This window comes from Colossoma macropomum, unplaced genomic scaffold (genome assembly GCF_904425465.1).
Source record: "Colossoma macropomum unplaced genomic scaffold, Colossoma_macropomum, whole genome shotgun sequence".
NCBI lineage: Eukaryota > Metazoa > Chordata > Actinopteri > Characiformes > Serrasalmidae > Colossoma > Colossoma macropomum.
The window spans coordinates 4,706,304-4,720,262 of NW_023494796.1; the positions used below are offsets into that span (position 1 = coordinate 4,706,304).

Consider the following 13,959-nt stretch of genomic DNA (forward strand, 5'->3'; position numbering starts at 1 on the left):
CTAGCGGTTGTGTGGGCAGTATAAAGGTGGTGACGTTATTTGGAAGGACATCATTTTGAGGTTATGACAGACCATTCCACCCTCATTTAAGTTTTTAACCACCCCAGGCCTTCATCTTGTTTAACTCGGTGGGCGATTCGCTCACAAGGTTTTGACTTCACAGTCAAGTATCACAAGGGTAGGTGTAAGGTGGTACCAGATTCTCTGTCATGCAGCTTACCAAATAAAGTCAGTACGCAAATCATTCCTGCTTATCAAGCAAACACTTCTAACAGGGACCAAGACATACACTATATTGCCAAATGTATTTACTCAACAATCCAAATCATTGAATTCAGGTGTTCCAATCACTTCCATGGCCACAGGTGTATAAAACCAAGCACCTAGGCATGCAGACTGCTTCTACAAACATTTCTGAAAGAAAAGGTTGCTCTCAGGAGCTCAGTGAATTCCAGCATGGTACCGTGATAGGATGCCACCTGTGCAACAAGTCCAATCATGAAATTTCCTCACTACTAAATATTCCAAAGTTAACTGTCAGTGGTTTTATAACAAAGTGGAAGCGATTGGGAGTGACAGCAACTCAGCCACGAAGTGGTAGGCCATGTAAAATGACAGAGAGGGGTCAGCAGATGCTGAGGCACATAGTGCGCAGAGGTCGCCAACTTTCTGCAGAGTCAATCGCTACAAACCTCCAAACTTCATTTGGCCTTCAGATTAGCTCAAGAACAGTGTGTAGAGAGTTTCATGGAATGGGTTTCCATAGACCCATTCCATTCCATTTATTTATTAGAATAAATGCAAATAATCATCAATACAGTAAAAATAAGGTGTGTGTGCTCCCAATCTGTTCATGTGACAAATGAATCTGTAATGAATCTCATATATAAATACAGTGTCATGTGTTTCTGTTCTGTTTAGTGAATCTGGACTCACATTTTAGAGAAATTTATTTTATTCTCTTTTTTTAGTTTTTAATAAATTAACCACAGAAAGTTTTGCTTTCTCTCGTGTTTACAGTCTGAAATCGAACTGATAAACACAATTTCACCAACCTTCTCTCTCTCTCTCTTTCTCTCTCTCTATCTGTAGATGTTATTCTATCTCAAACAGACTTCTGACAGAGAAGTCAGAATAAATACAGAATCCCACAAACAATGTATCTGTGAAGACTGTGTATATAGTGTGTGTGTGTGTGTGTGTGTGTGTGTGTGTGTGTATGGTACATTTCTTCAGTCGTGGTTTCATCTTGATCTTCCCTTCATGATCCACTCTGAAGACCAAACACATTTATACCTTCATTAAATTTCATATCAAATTAAAACAAAAATAAAATTAAATAAAACATTTCCTTATTGTATAAAACACCCTTCAGACCTTACAGTCTTGAGAGAACTGAAATAAAATGAATACTAAAACAGATTATGGTATAAAATGCTTCAAATCACTGTCTTCACATTAATACAATCAACTAACATTAGATATTTAAGCGCTTTAGCTCCATTACCAATTTACAGAACATTACTGCTCCAAATCACTGTCTTCACATTAATACAGTGAACTAACATTAGATATTTAAGCACTTTAGCTCCATTACCAGTTTATAATATATATAATTACAACCAGCCTATGTATAGATAAAGTAAGTCATTAACTGGCTTTGTAGCCCTTTCCAGAGTGATTTCAATATCTTTCCCATATTTCCTGTAATTTCCTTTGACTGTGAAATATATTTAAAAGGAACATTTTTATAGAAGAAGATAAAACTGTCTTAAAAACTTCCAGCATAAGTTGAGGTCTAGAGTACCCTGTGTGCTCTGTTTTGCAGGGGTTGGAATGTTTAAATTAAGGGGCCCCCTGGTCCAAAGCCCCATAGGGAGTAGGCCTCTCACTTTCTCCCTTCTTCTCTTAGTTCCAAATAGATGAGATCATTTTAAAAAGAACCATATGTTCTGTCTCCTGTTTCAACAACAAGTCCAATATATATAAAGCTGTTGGCTATTCTGTTCTGGAGGGGACATTTAGAATTGGCACGGATCCTCTCTCAGGTACTTTATAGTGCTTGATATGATACTGTTTTACTTTGTAATAAACATCTTATACTGGCAAGACAGTGTCAACGGAGTTTTCATTCACCATCTTCACATTATCGCTATTTGATAAACAACAACTGTAACAAAGTGTGCTGCTTGATGAAAACCTTTAGCCCACTTCACATTGCTGGAAGTGATGTGTCGATTCAATAAGTCTGGTAGTAATCAAGCCTGGGTGTGTCTAATTTATTTGATCCAAAATATCAACTAAATTTAGGTAACTGATTGATTAACTAATTACTTTTTCACACTGTGTGTTTTCCCGCAAATAATGAAATGATCACAGAATAACAGGGTTTTATGTTTAATCATCTCCTCCTTGTCATATGTTACTTTTCTATTAGAATCTGAAACCAGTTGGAGTGCTGTGAAAAACTATTTGCCCTGTGACTCCAGTGATCCACATTGAGAGCCATTATCCACAAATGGAGTAAACATGGAACAGTGGTGAACCTTTCTAGGAGTGACCAAAATTTCCCCAAGAGTGCATCGAGACTCATCCAGGATGTCACAAAAGAACCCAGACAAGCATCTAAAGAACTGCAGGCCTCACTTGCCTTAGTGAAAGTCAGTGTACATAAGAAAGACACTGCACAAAAATGGCATCCATGGATGAGTTGCAAGGTGCAAACTACCGCTGACCAAAAAGAACAGAAAGGCTCATATCATATTTGCCAAAACACATCTAGATGACACTTAGTTGACTTTTGGGACAATATTCTGTGGACTGATGAGTCAAAAGTGGAACTTTTTGGATAACATGGGTCCTGTTACATCTAGTGTAAAGCTAATACTGCATTCCACCATAAGAACATTATACAAACAGTCAAACAAAGAGATGGTTGCTTTGATTCTGCAGGACCTGAAAGACTGGTCATATCTGATGGAACCCTGAAATCTGCTGTCCATCAAAAAATTTTGAAGGAGAATGTCTGCCCATTAGTTTGTGACCTAAAGCTGAAGCGCAGTTGGGTTATGCAACAGGACAATGATCCAAAGCACACAACCAATTCCTTCTCTAAATGCCTCAAATGAATCATCCAGTTTCTTTTGAAATTTAAACAATTCTGCAATGAAGAGTTGGCCAAAATTTCTCCACAGAAATGTAAAAGACTCATCACAATTTATCTCAACAATTTGATAGCAGTTGTTACTGCTAATGGTGGAACAACCATTTATTATGTTTAGGGGGTCATTTTTTTACATGGGTAATATAGGTTTTGAATAAAACTTCATGTTCAATAAATGGAACGATAATTTCAAAGCTGCACTTTGTTTTTATCCATATCTTATATTAAAATTAGTTGGATGATTTGAAACATTTAAATATGACACATATTAAACAGAAGATAATGGGTGAGGGGTAAATATTTTTTTCACAGCACTGCCATGGGATAAATATGCAAAAGTAGAGGAATTCAGAGAACACTATTTCACAGCACTCCATGTTTTAGACCTTAGGTGCAATAAAATAGCAAATTAAATCAGTGCATAGACGTCCAGTTTCACAATGTAAAAATAATGTTTAACGTCATTACCATAATTAAGTAACCTGCCAGCATTTTTGAGTATGCTGAATCTCAAATAGTTAACAGATAAGTACTTCATATCTTACATCCTGTTAGCTCTTTATTGTTTTATAAGTTTAATAAAATCACAATTTTAGGGCAGCCATGTTAACATAAGTTACAACAAATCAATTTATATCATGTGTAAAGCTCCAGTCCTGGCAGGCCAAAACAGTGAAGATTTTCCTCATGCTACCTTATTAAACACACATAAAGCAAATTAGCAAGGCCTTCGTGAACTGAAATCAAAGCGCTTGATCAGGGTAAATGCTAATCTCTGCAGCACTTTGGCCTGTAAGGTCCCCAGTTTGACATGCCTGTTTCACAGTATTAAAAATGTTAAAGATTTACTACACAGCTTTGTCAAAGAGTCTGATGGATTCCTTATATGGTGGTCATTTGTAATTTGTAAATGACTGTGGATTATGGTAATAATATGCTAATTGTAAAAACCATGCATGTACATCCAAATTACAAACCTGGTTTGATTAACATAAACATATTTTCAGATTCAAAATTTACTTGTGGTTTGTTTGTGTATTTACAAGGGTTTTTTGAATGAGGCCCAACATGTCAAGAGGCTTTTATTGTCATTCCATCTATGTACATGTACACAGTGGAGTGAAATTACGTTCCTCCAGGAACAACACGGTGCAACATGGAACAAAATAGACAGTACAAAGTGCAAATGTGCAGATGTAAATGTGCAAACTCAGATGTTCTGAGGCCTGCCTTATCCCCTGACTTAAAGGCCTTATCGCGGGTCCTCAGCAGCATGCACTGATAGCACTGTACAGCTTGTTCAGTGCAGCGTTAGCATTAGCACTGGGAGCTATGTACACTGTTGCTGTGTACACTGTAGTTAGCTTCCTTGGCAAACAAAAAGGCCTGACTCTGACAATCGCAAATTCCACCAGCGGTGAGCAGTGACTAGAGACTAGCGCTGCATTTTTACACACATGCCCCCTCCTCCAATCTTACCGCACAGTTCAGCATCTCTGCCTGGAAGCACAACAGGCCATCAAGCTTAATGGCTGAGTCCGGAGTGGAGCTCATCATCCATGTCTCCGTAAAAACAAACACAGCAGTCTTTGAACTCACCCTGGGTAGCCTGCTGCATCCGGAGGTAGTCCAGTTTACTTACCAAGGAGCAAACATTCGAAAGTACGACCAATGGCACAACTGGTCGCCTGGAGTTAGCCATTAACATAGTGCACACTCCGGCTCATTTGCCTCGCTTCTGCCTTTCAATGAGCCCCATTTCGGCCAGCAGGCTCCGGCAGTGCCGTGGATCTTAGCAGGCCTAGCTCGTGCAGCTCTTGCTGCAGTCCGTCTGAAAGCAGAGATTGTGGCTGATTCCTCAGCTGTAGCAGGCTCTGGCAATGGTAGACATTGGAGCTGGTTGTTGCAGACATGATTTTTGAGTTTTGGTCGGGTTAGAGGAACAGACAGTAAAACAAAAAAAGAGCAAAAAGCACTTCTTTGATGTTCCGGAAGTGGCTGCTGCAACTACATGCCACACCACCGGAAGCATCTTGGAGCTAATTCATTTAAATTTCATAACAATACAATTTAATTCAACAATATTATTCTAATATTCCTGGAAATAAAATAAATAGACTAAATAACTAAAATAGAAAAATACAGAAAATGTTAATAATTCTGGTCAGCATTTATTGTACCTTATCATCTTAACCTATTTCAACCTGATTTAGCTCATCATCTTAACCTACTTCAATTCAGGAATCAATTCTCAGGAAGTGATTCAGTCCAGCAGAGAGCAGCTCCACTTCTGAATCCTGCAGGTCATTGTTACTGAGGTCCAGCTCTTTCTGAGAAGAGTTTACTGAGTGCAGAACTGATGACAGATTTTCCCAGGAGTTTTTGGTAAGACTAGGTCATAGAAAATGCAGTACATGATATAATTAGTGGAAGTCTAATAGAATTACCTTTCTTTTCACTTTCTACCTAGTCTTTACATTCAGAAATAAGTACAATAGACATTCATAGCCTCATAATTCCTCCATGTGATTTTGTTTAAAACAGCAAACTTCATGTCAAACTGGAGACCTTCTGCACAAAAATGTTGTGAAGGTTAGCATTTACCCTCATCAAATGCTCTGAATTCAGTTCATAAAAGCCTTGCTAATTAGCTGATGAGCTGAATCAGGTATATTGAATGAGGCAACATGCTGAAGTGTGCAGTGTTTTGGCCTTTGAGGACCAGAGATCGACATGTGTTCTACATTGTATAAAATGATGTATTTTTATATTTAAAGCATGGCTACCCAGACAGCAAGCATATATCAGTCTGCTGGCTTGATGCTGTCCTGCATACAAGCTCTAACTAGTTCTCCTCAAACAGACTTAAAATGCACATAGCCTTTCATTTCAGAAAATTAACTAAGACAAATATTACAAATAACTGAGAGAAAAAAAATACTGCTTAATAGAAAATGTTGCTGACATTGTGATAGATTGAAATTATTTGCTAGACTAATTTACAAAGTATAACCAAAAAAAGTAACATTTTATCTAATACTCTGCTTAACCACCGGTGGGCTGCCTGGAAAGCAAAGCAAAATGCCAGTGGACCACCAGCTTTGCGATCAGTGGACCAACAGTGGCCCATTATTCTCTTGCTATCAGGGTAGATAAAGAGATTCAGCAGAATTTTAAAACCATGTGAAATGAGTATTAACATTATACATAATACTGTAACAATACATGTTTCATGGTTTGTTCTTTATTTTTTGATGAAAAATGAATTCATAGAAAGTTCACATGAGTATATCCAGTTTACAGTGTAAACTCTTCACTCCAGCAGAAAGCAGTTCCACTCCTGAGTCCTGCAGGTTATTGTTAATGAGATCCAGCTATTTCTTGGTGTTACAATAGCTATTTAGATGCAAAAATAATAAATACAGCGCAGCAGCGGAAAAAGATTAAGCATGAAACCAAACATACTATTTTAGCTCTGCAACCCTGTTGCTGGCTGCCACAAAACTGCTGTGTTGCAAGTAACACCTATGCCAGACTAATGTTAAACAATTTCTCTAACTCTTATAAATTACCCATGTCTAACAATTTATTTATAGTAGTTTCTCAATAAGACTGCAGAGGCTGGGTTCTTGAAAGAAAAAAAGGCTCCGTTCTTTATTTAAGGCTTAGCAAAAAGCCTATCAGCTTGGACATAGCGTCCAGAGACCACGGCAAAAATACAGTTCACAAAACTAAACTTTTTATTCAGTTTTCAGGGGTGAGATAATCACCCCTCCCTCTTTTGATGTTGCACAACCTGTTTTAATTCTTAAGACGTCGCTTTTTGGATACAATTAAATGTAAACTATTGAGTAAAAAAGTCAAGTTGTCTTTTGTACCTTGCATCTCTTGGTGCTTATCAAAGCCTCACATAAACACTTAAGACAACCCATCATACAACTGGCCTACTTAGTTGCTTAAAGATTCAGTTCACATGAAGGCCTCTGCTTAGAACTTTTTTACACAGACTATACAGAGCCTCATGTGCTTTCCAATCTAATGTGTACTTCTTATACAACCCCGTTTCCAAAAAAGTTGGGACGCTGTGCAAAATGTAAGTAAAAACAAAATGATGTGCAAATCACTTAAATCCCATATTTTATTGAAAATAGTACAAAAACAACATATCAAAAATATTTAAACTGAGATTTTTTTTTTCCAAAAAATATATGCCCATTTTGAATTTGATGCCAACAACATGTTTCAATAATGTTGGGACAGGAGCATGTTCACCACTGTGTTTCATCACCTCTTGGTTTAACAACACTCTGTAAGCTTTTGGTAACTGAGGCGACCAACTGTTGTAGTTTTGAAAGTGATGTTTCTTAACATTGGATTTCAGCTGCTCAATAGTTTGGGGTCTCCTTTGTTGTACTTTTCATTTCATAATGTGCCAAACCTTTTCAGTGGTGACAGGTCTGGACTGCATGCAGGTCAGTTTAGCGCACAGACTCTTTTAATATGGAGCCATACTGTTGTAATACATGCAAAATGTCGTTTGCCATTGTCTTGCTGAAATAAACAAGGTCTTCACTGAAAAAAACGTTGTCTGGATGGCAGCATATGTTGCCAAAACATGTTTGTATCATTCAGCATTAATGGTGCATTGACAGATGTGCATGTCACCCATGCCACTAATGCACCCCATACCGTCATGAATACTGGCTTTTGAACTGTGCACTGATAACAAGCTGAGTGGTCTTTAGCCCAGAGGACACAGTGTCAATGATTTCCAATAAGAATTTCAAACTGGACCACAGGACACTTTTCCACTTCCCCTCAGTCTATCATAACTGAGCTTAGGCTCAGAGAAGGTGGTAGCATTTCTGGATCCTGTTTATATGTTTTTTTTCTTAGCATTGGAGTTTCAACTTCCATTTGTGGATCCAGCGACAAACTGTTTTCACAAACAGTGGTTTCAAAGGTGTTTGAGCCTATGCAGTAATTTCCTCTACAGAATTATGTCTGTTTTTAATGCTGTGCTGTCTGCATTTGCTTCCTGCTTCCTTGGTGTTCAGACGCTTCTCTGCTTAGCTCTGCTATCTTTCATTTCTCCTTATTTTCAGAAGTGTACATTCTTTTTTCAAGCTACAGTGTTAGAGCTCATTATCTATATGGAAAGGTCAAGACCACTACAAAGCCAAAAGTATACATTTTTTTGGTTTTTTTATTTTTTACAATACTGCTATACACTCAAAAAGTTTCTTTTGTTCCTTTTAAAGTTTCCTGTGGCTACCAAAACAGAAACTTACAAAATGCCTCTTCAGGTATCAGAACACATGTGCTGTTGGAAAATGAGTTTTTGGAGCCTGTTTTCAGAGTTTTAGGACTGGCGTTCCTCCGTCTCATCCTCTACTCCTGTTTGCACAGTTTGTCATGCTAATGCTATAGTTGCTGCTCAGAAACCACAAAGCTAGAGTATCGGTCCCAGTCACTCTACTTGCGGAACAAATTTGACACACCGCAAGGCCTCAGTGAGTGTCCTGAGGGTAGTGATCAGAATGCAGAAAGAACCAGAAGTGTCAGCCGGCAGAGCACCCTGGTATAGCAGCCAAGCTAGACACTCTTGATTTTGGAGATGACTCTATTAATGGTGTAAACACACATTCGTAGTTCGATGTGAGCCAAACATCATTACTGGCTGAATACACAACAGTAAAGTAGGTGATTGTGTCATTCTCGCCTATATGAACAAGGAAGCAGACATCTAAAGTGTTGAAAAATGACTTTAAGGGGCTCCCAAGTGGTACAACCGTCTAAGCGTTGACCCTATCATCAGGTGATCGCGAGTTCGATCCCTGGTGATGATACAGCCATCCGTAGCTGGGAGTCAGAGAGAGCATAACTGGCCTCGCTCTCTGGGTGGGTGGGATGGCAACCTCCTTCTGCCCCCATCACTCAGCGTGATGCTAGTCAGCGCAGGCGTCTGTTATTTCATAGATACATCATATTTATGCCTGTTATTTGCATGGTCCATTTTGCACTATTGCTAATATCTGCACTTCTGGTAGATGCATTTTGTTGCCTTGTACTTGTTCTGAGCAATGACAATAAAGCTGAATCTATCTATCTATTTATCTTTACTTCTGAAAGACTCTCTGGGATGCTCTTTTTTATACACAATCATGGTGGTGACCTGTTGCCAAATAACAACTACATGTTTTTCTAGTATTACACAAATTTACCAGCCTTTCGTTGCCCTCGACACAACTTTTCTGGAACATGTTGTTGGCATCAAATTTAAAATGGGCATATGGTTTTCAAAAAACAATAAAATGTCACAGTTTCAACATTTGATATGTTGTCTTCATACTATTTTAAATGATATATATAGATTTGCACATCATTGCATTTTGTTTTTATTTACATTTTGCACAGCATACCAAATTTTTGGAAATGGGGCTGTAGTAATCATGGTACTTTCCTGCCTCCTATGTCTTCTCTTATTAAGAGAAAAGAGCGACAATGATAAAGAGCCAAGCACATTGGCAAATGTTTGTCAAAACATCCACCATTGCATCAGAAACACTGTACCAGCTTAGATCAACTAAATTAGAAACTAAAGAGCCTCTTATTATTGAATGTGGAGTCTCTTGATCGGTATCAACAGCATGAGCAGTGTGGACATTATGGGGAAAATATGCAGTACCACACCATCTTACTGGATGAATGAGCGTTAGGTTTGACTTGGTGGTCAGTACAGGAAATCACATTCTTATGTAAACATGCTTATGTTTTAGAAACAGTGTAACACAAAAGAGGTGGTTTTCCCCTAAAAACAGACTGAAATCTGGTCTATAATCACAGTTTCCTTTAGACTTTTACACCCAGAATGTGTTAAGGTTACATCATTACTGCTGATTTTCACCACAGCTCTTAGTGTACTTGTGTTTCTTTACAGTCTTTGAATGCCTGAAACTCTTCCCACACACTGAGCAGTGATAGGGTTTCTCTCCTGTGTGAATGCGCTGGTGATCTTGGAAAGTCCTCTTCTCATTAAAACTCTGTCCACACTCTGAGCAGTGATACGGCTTCTCTCCTGTGTGAATGCGCTGGTGTATTTTGAGACTACTCTGTTGAGTAAAACTCTTCTCACACTCTGTGCAGTGATACGGTTTCTCTCCTGTGTGAATGCGCTGGTGAATTTTGAGAGTACCATGTGCAGCAAAACTCTGTCCACACTCTGAGCAGTGATATGGTTTCTCTCCTGTGTGAATGCGCTGGTGTGTTTTGAGAGCACTCTGTATAGTAAAACTCTGTCCACACTCTGAGCAGCGATACGGTTTCTCTCCTGTATGAATGCGCTGGTGGGTTTGGAGAGTACTCTGTTGAGTAAAACTCTTCCCACACTCTGAGCAGCGATACGGTTTCTCTCCTGTGTGGATACGCTGATGTGTTTTGAGATTACTCTGTTCAGTAAAACTCTTCCCACACTCTGAGCAGTGATACGGCTTCTCTCCTGTGTGAAGGCGTTGGTGAATTTTCAGAGTACTCTGTGCGGCAAAACTCTGTCCACACACTGAGCAGCGATATGGTTTCTCTCCTGTGTGGGTGCGCTGGTGTACTTTGAGATGACTCTGTGTAGTAAAACTCTTCCAACACGTTGAGCAGTGATACGGCTTGACTTCTGTGTGAATGTGTTGGTGCTGTTGGAGATTACTCATTTGAGTAAAACTTTTTCCACACTCTGCGCAGCGATACGGTTTCTCTCCTGTGTGAATGCGCTGGTGGATTTTGAGAATACTCTGTTGAGTAAAACTCTTCCCACACTGTGAGCAGTGATATGGTTTCTCTCCTGTGTGAATGCGCTGGTGTGTTTTGAGTGCACCCCGTTTAGTAAAACTCTTTCCACACTCTGAGCAGCGATACGATTTCTCTCCTGTGTGAATGCGCTGGTGGATTTTGAGATTTCTCTGTTGAGTAAAACTCTTCCCACACTCTGAGCAGTGATACGGTTTCTCTCCTGTGTGAATATACTGGTGTGTTTTGAGAGCACCCGGTTCAGTAAAACTCTTCCCACACTCTGAGCAGTTATAGGGTTTCTCTCCTGTGTGAATATACTGGTGTGTTTTGAGAGCACCCGGTTCAGTAAAACTCTTCCCACACTCTGAGCAGTGATACGGTTTCTCTCCTGTGTGAATGCGCTGGTGGGTTTTGAGATTACTCTGTTGAGTAAAACTCTTCTCACACTCTGAGCAGTGATACGGTTTCTCTCCTGTGTGAATGCGCTGGTGAATTTTGAGAGTACTCTGTGCAGCAAAACTCTGTCCACACTCTGAGCAGTGATACGGTTTCTCTCCTGTGTGAATGCGCTGGTGAATTTTGAGATTACTCTGTTGAGCAAAACTCTGTCCACACTCTGAGCAGTGATACGGCTTCTCTCCTGTGTGGATGCGCTGGTGTGTTTTGAGAGCACTCTGTGCAGCAAAACTCTGTCCACACTCTGAGCAGCGATACGGTTTTTCTCCTGTGTGAATGCGCTGGTGTGTTTTGAGACTACTCTGTTGAGTAAAACTCTTCTCACACTCTGAGCAGTGATACGGTTTCTCTCCTGTGTGAATGCGCTGGTGGGCTTTGAGACTACTCTGTTGAGTAAAACTCTGTCCACACTCTGAGCAGTGATACGGTTTCTCTCCTGTGTGGATGCGCTGGTGTTTTTTGAGACTAATCTGTTGAGTAAAACTCTGTCCACACTCTGAGCAGTGATACGGTTTCTCTCCTGTGTGAATGCGCTGGTGGATTTTGAGATTACTCTGTTGAGTAAAACTCTGTCCACACTCTGAGCAGTGATATGGTTTCTCTCCTGTGTGGATGCGCTGGTGTATTTTGAGAGTGCCCTGTGCAGCAAAACTCTGTCCACATTCCAAGCAGTAGTGATTTCTCTCCTTGCTGTGTTTCTGCATTTGTCTGTGAGATGTGTTAATGTGGAGGGTACCAGATGACGTTTGCTGAGTCCCAGAATGTCTTCTGGATGCCATATTCTTATGTAATCACCCGTTTCAGCAGCTTAACTTTCCTCTTGGTGGAATGTCTTGATGTGTTTACCGAAGCACATTTAAGCTGAGTAGGAAAGAGCAGGAGAAGACTTGAAACCAACATCAATCATTTCTGAAAGAAAAAAAAAAACAAAATATAAACTCAACTTTCAATAAAACTAAATTAGTCTAATCCAAATCAAGAACTGGCAGAAAGTGTAAAGAAAAAAAAACTTCCATCCGACGTGGAAAAGCCAATAACCTAACACCCTCAAAGTCTTTAAATACACACATAGACCACTGAAGCTCTGTTCCAGTGTCAACATTGGAAATTGCAAGCCTAAACTGGATTTCTCCTTGGCTAAAAAGACTGGGATTATTCAAAACCCACGACCATTTCATACTGTGGTAAACAAAATAATCCCAAACTTGATATGTTTCATCTAATGTATATTTTTGACTAAATGTAACTGGATCCTCTGCTTTACAAGGTCATTAGAGCTGAGATAAGAATGTTGCTATTTTGGTAAGTTCTCAGAGCTTAAATATCTTATTAGACTTTGATCCAAGTCATGTATAGACAATTTCCACTGTATGAAATGTCATTAAGAAATGAAAGGTAGGGACAATTATTGAAGTCAGGGCAAGATATGGAAAACTAAGAAACACCTCTACACAATGCTTGTGGGCTGATCACTTAGGAAAAGCAAAACCCCTACCACACTGCCGTAGACCTTCCCGAACATCCGGCTGACATGGAAGCAGTGCTTTACTGACCTACTGTGCCATGTTGTTGCACAAACATCACAGACATGGAAAGATTATCAGATTGTAACATTAATTGATCTCACTACAAATTTAAACACATGAAATTTGCATGCAATAGATAACCAAAGACATTCTGAAATCAAGTGCTGTGCCTTAATAAAACAGAAATTGAACTCTTTGGCTGCTACCACCATTGACTGAGAAGGTCACTTTTGCACACACCACAGTTTTATTTTATTTTCCACCTAATATACAAACCCCATTTCTAGTTAGTACATTTTTAAAAATGCAATTAAAATAAGAATAAAGTTAGCAATTTTGTGGGGAAAACGATGTTGAGTTCTTCATGCCGAAGACGAAAGGGACCATCAAGACTTTTATTAATGAAAAGTGCTAAAGCCAAGATTTGTCATGGTATGAGGGTGCATAAACCCTGAAGTTACTGGTTTAGCCAAACCTGTGTTTTGAGACTAAACTGCGGCTAAGCTAAAGACAGAGAAATAGACCTGAAATGTTTATTCTTAAGGGTGGGGGTGTGGCTTCTGTTTGCTGTTGCTGCTTTGCATGTGTTGTAATTTAGGTTGTAGTACATGAAGTTCAATCATTTGCCAAAAAGCAATTATTTACCAGTGATTGCGAATGTTAGCAACTTGTTAGGAAGTTAGAACTATCTAAATAAAAGCTGAATTTGAGGAAAACGGCTCCCTGATCAGCCAGTATGGTCTTCTTTTGAGTTTATTAGTTGCTGAGAAATTGAATATCAGTATTAACTAGCTTGCATGTCTAGCAGATGTTTGTTAGCCAGCTAGATAACTATTTTCTAGCTTTTTATTTTGTTTTGTTTTGTTTTTAAACCTGGGCCAATATCCACCACATCTTCAAGATGTGTCCCAGTTTGTTTCCCAGTTTGTGAAAACTTTCTCAGTGGTTTCTTATTCTTTCTTTGTCGTTTAATAGTTTCATTTATTTTGATTTTAGAATCTGCAGACATTATTTCGTTCATGGAAAAAGACG

General features: G+C 39.1%; 1 pseudogene; it reads right to left on the reverse strand.

Moving 5' to 3' along the window:
* LOC118817003 overlaps nucleotides 1-13,959 on the reverse strand; it is a 304,992-nt pseudogene that overhangs the window by 254,394 nt on the left and 36,639 nt on the right.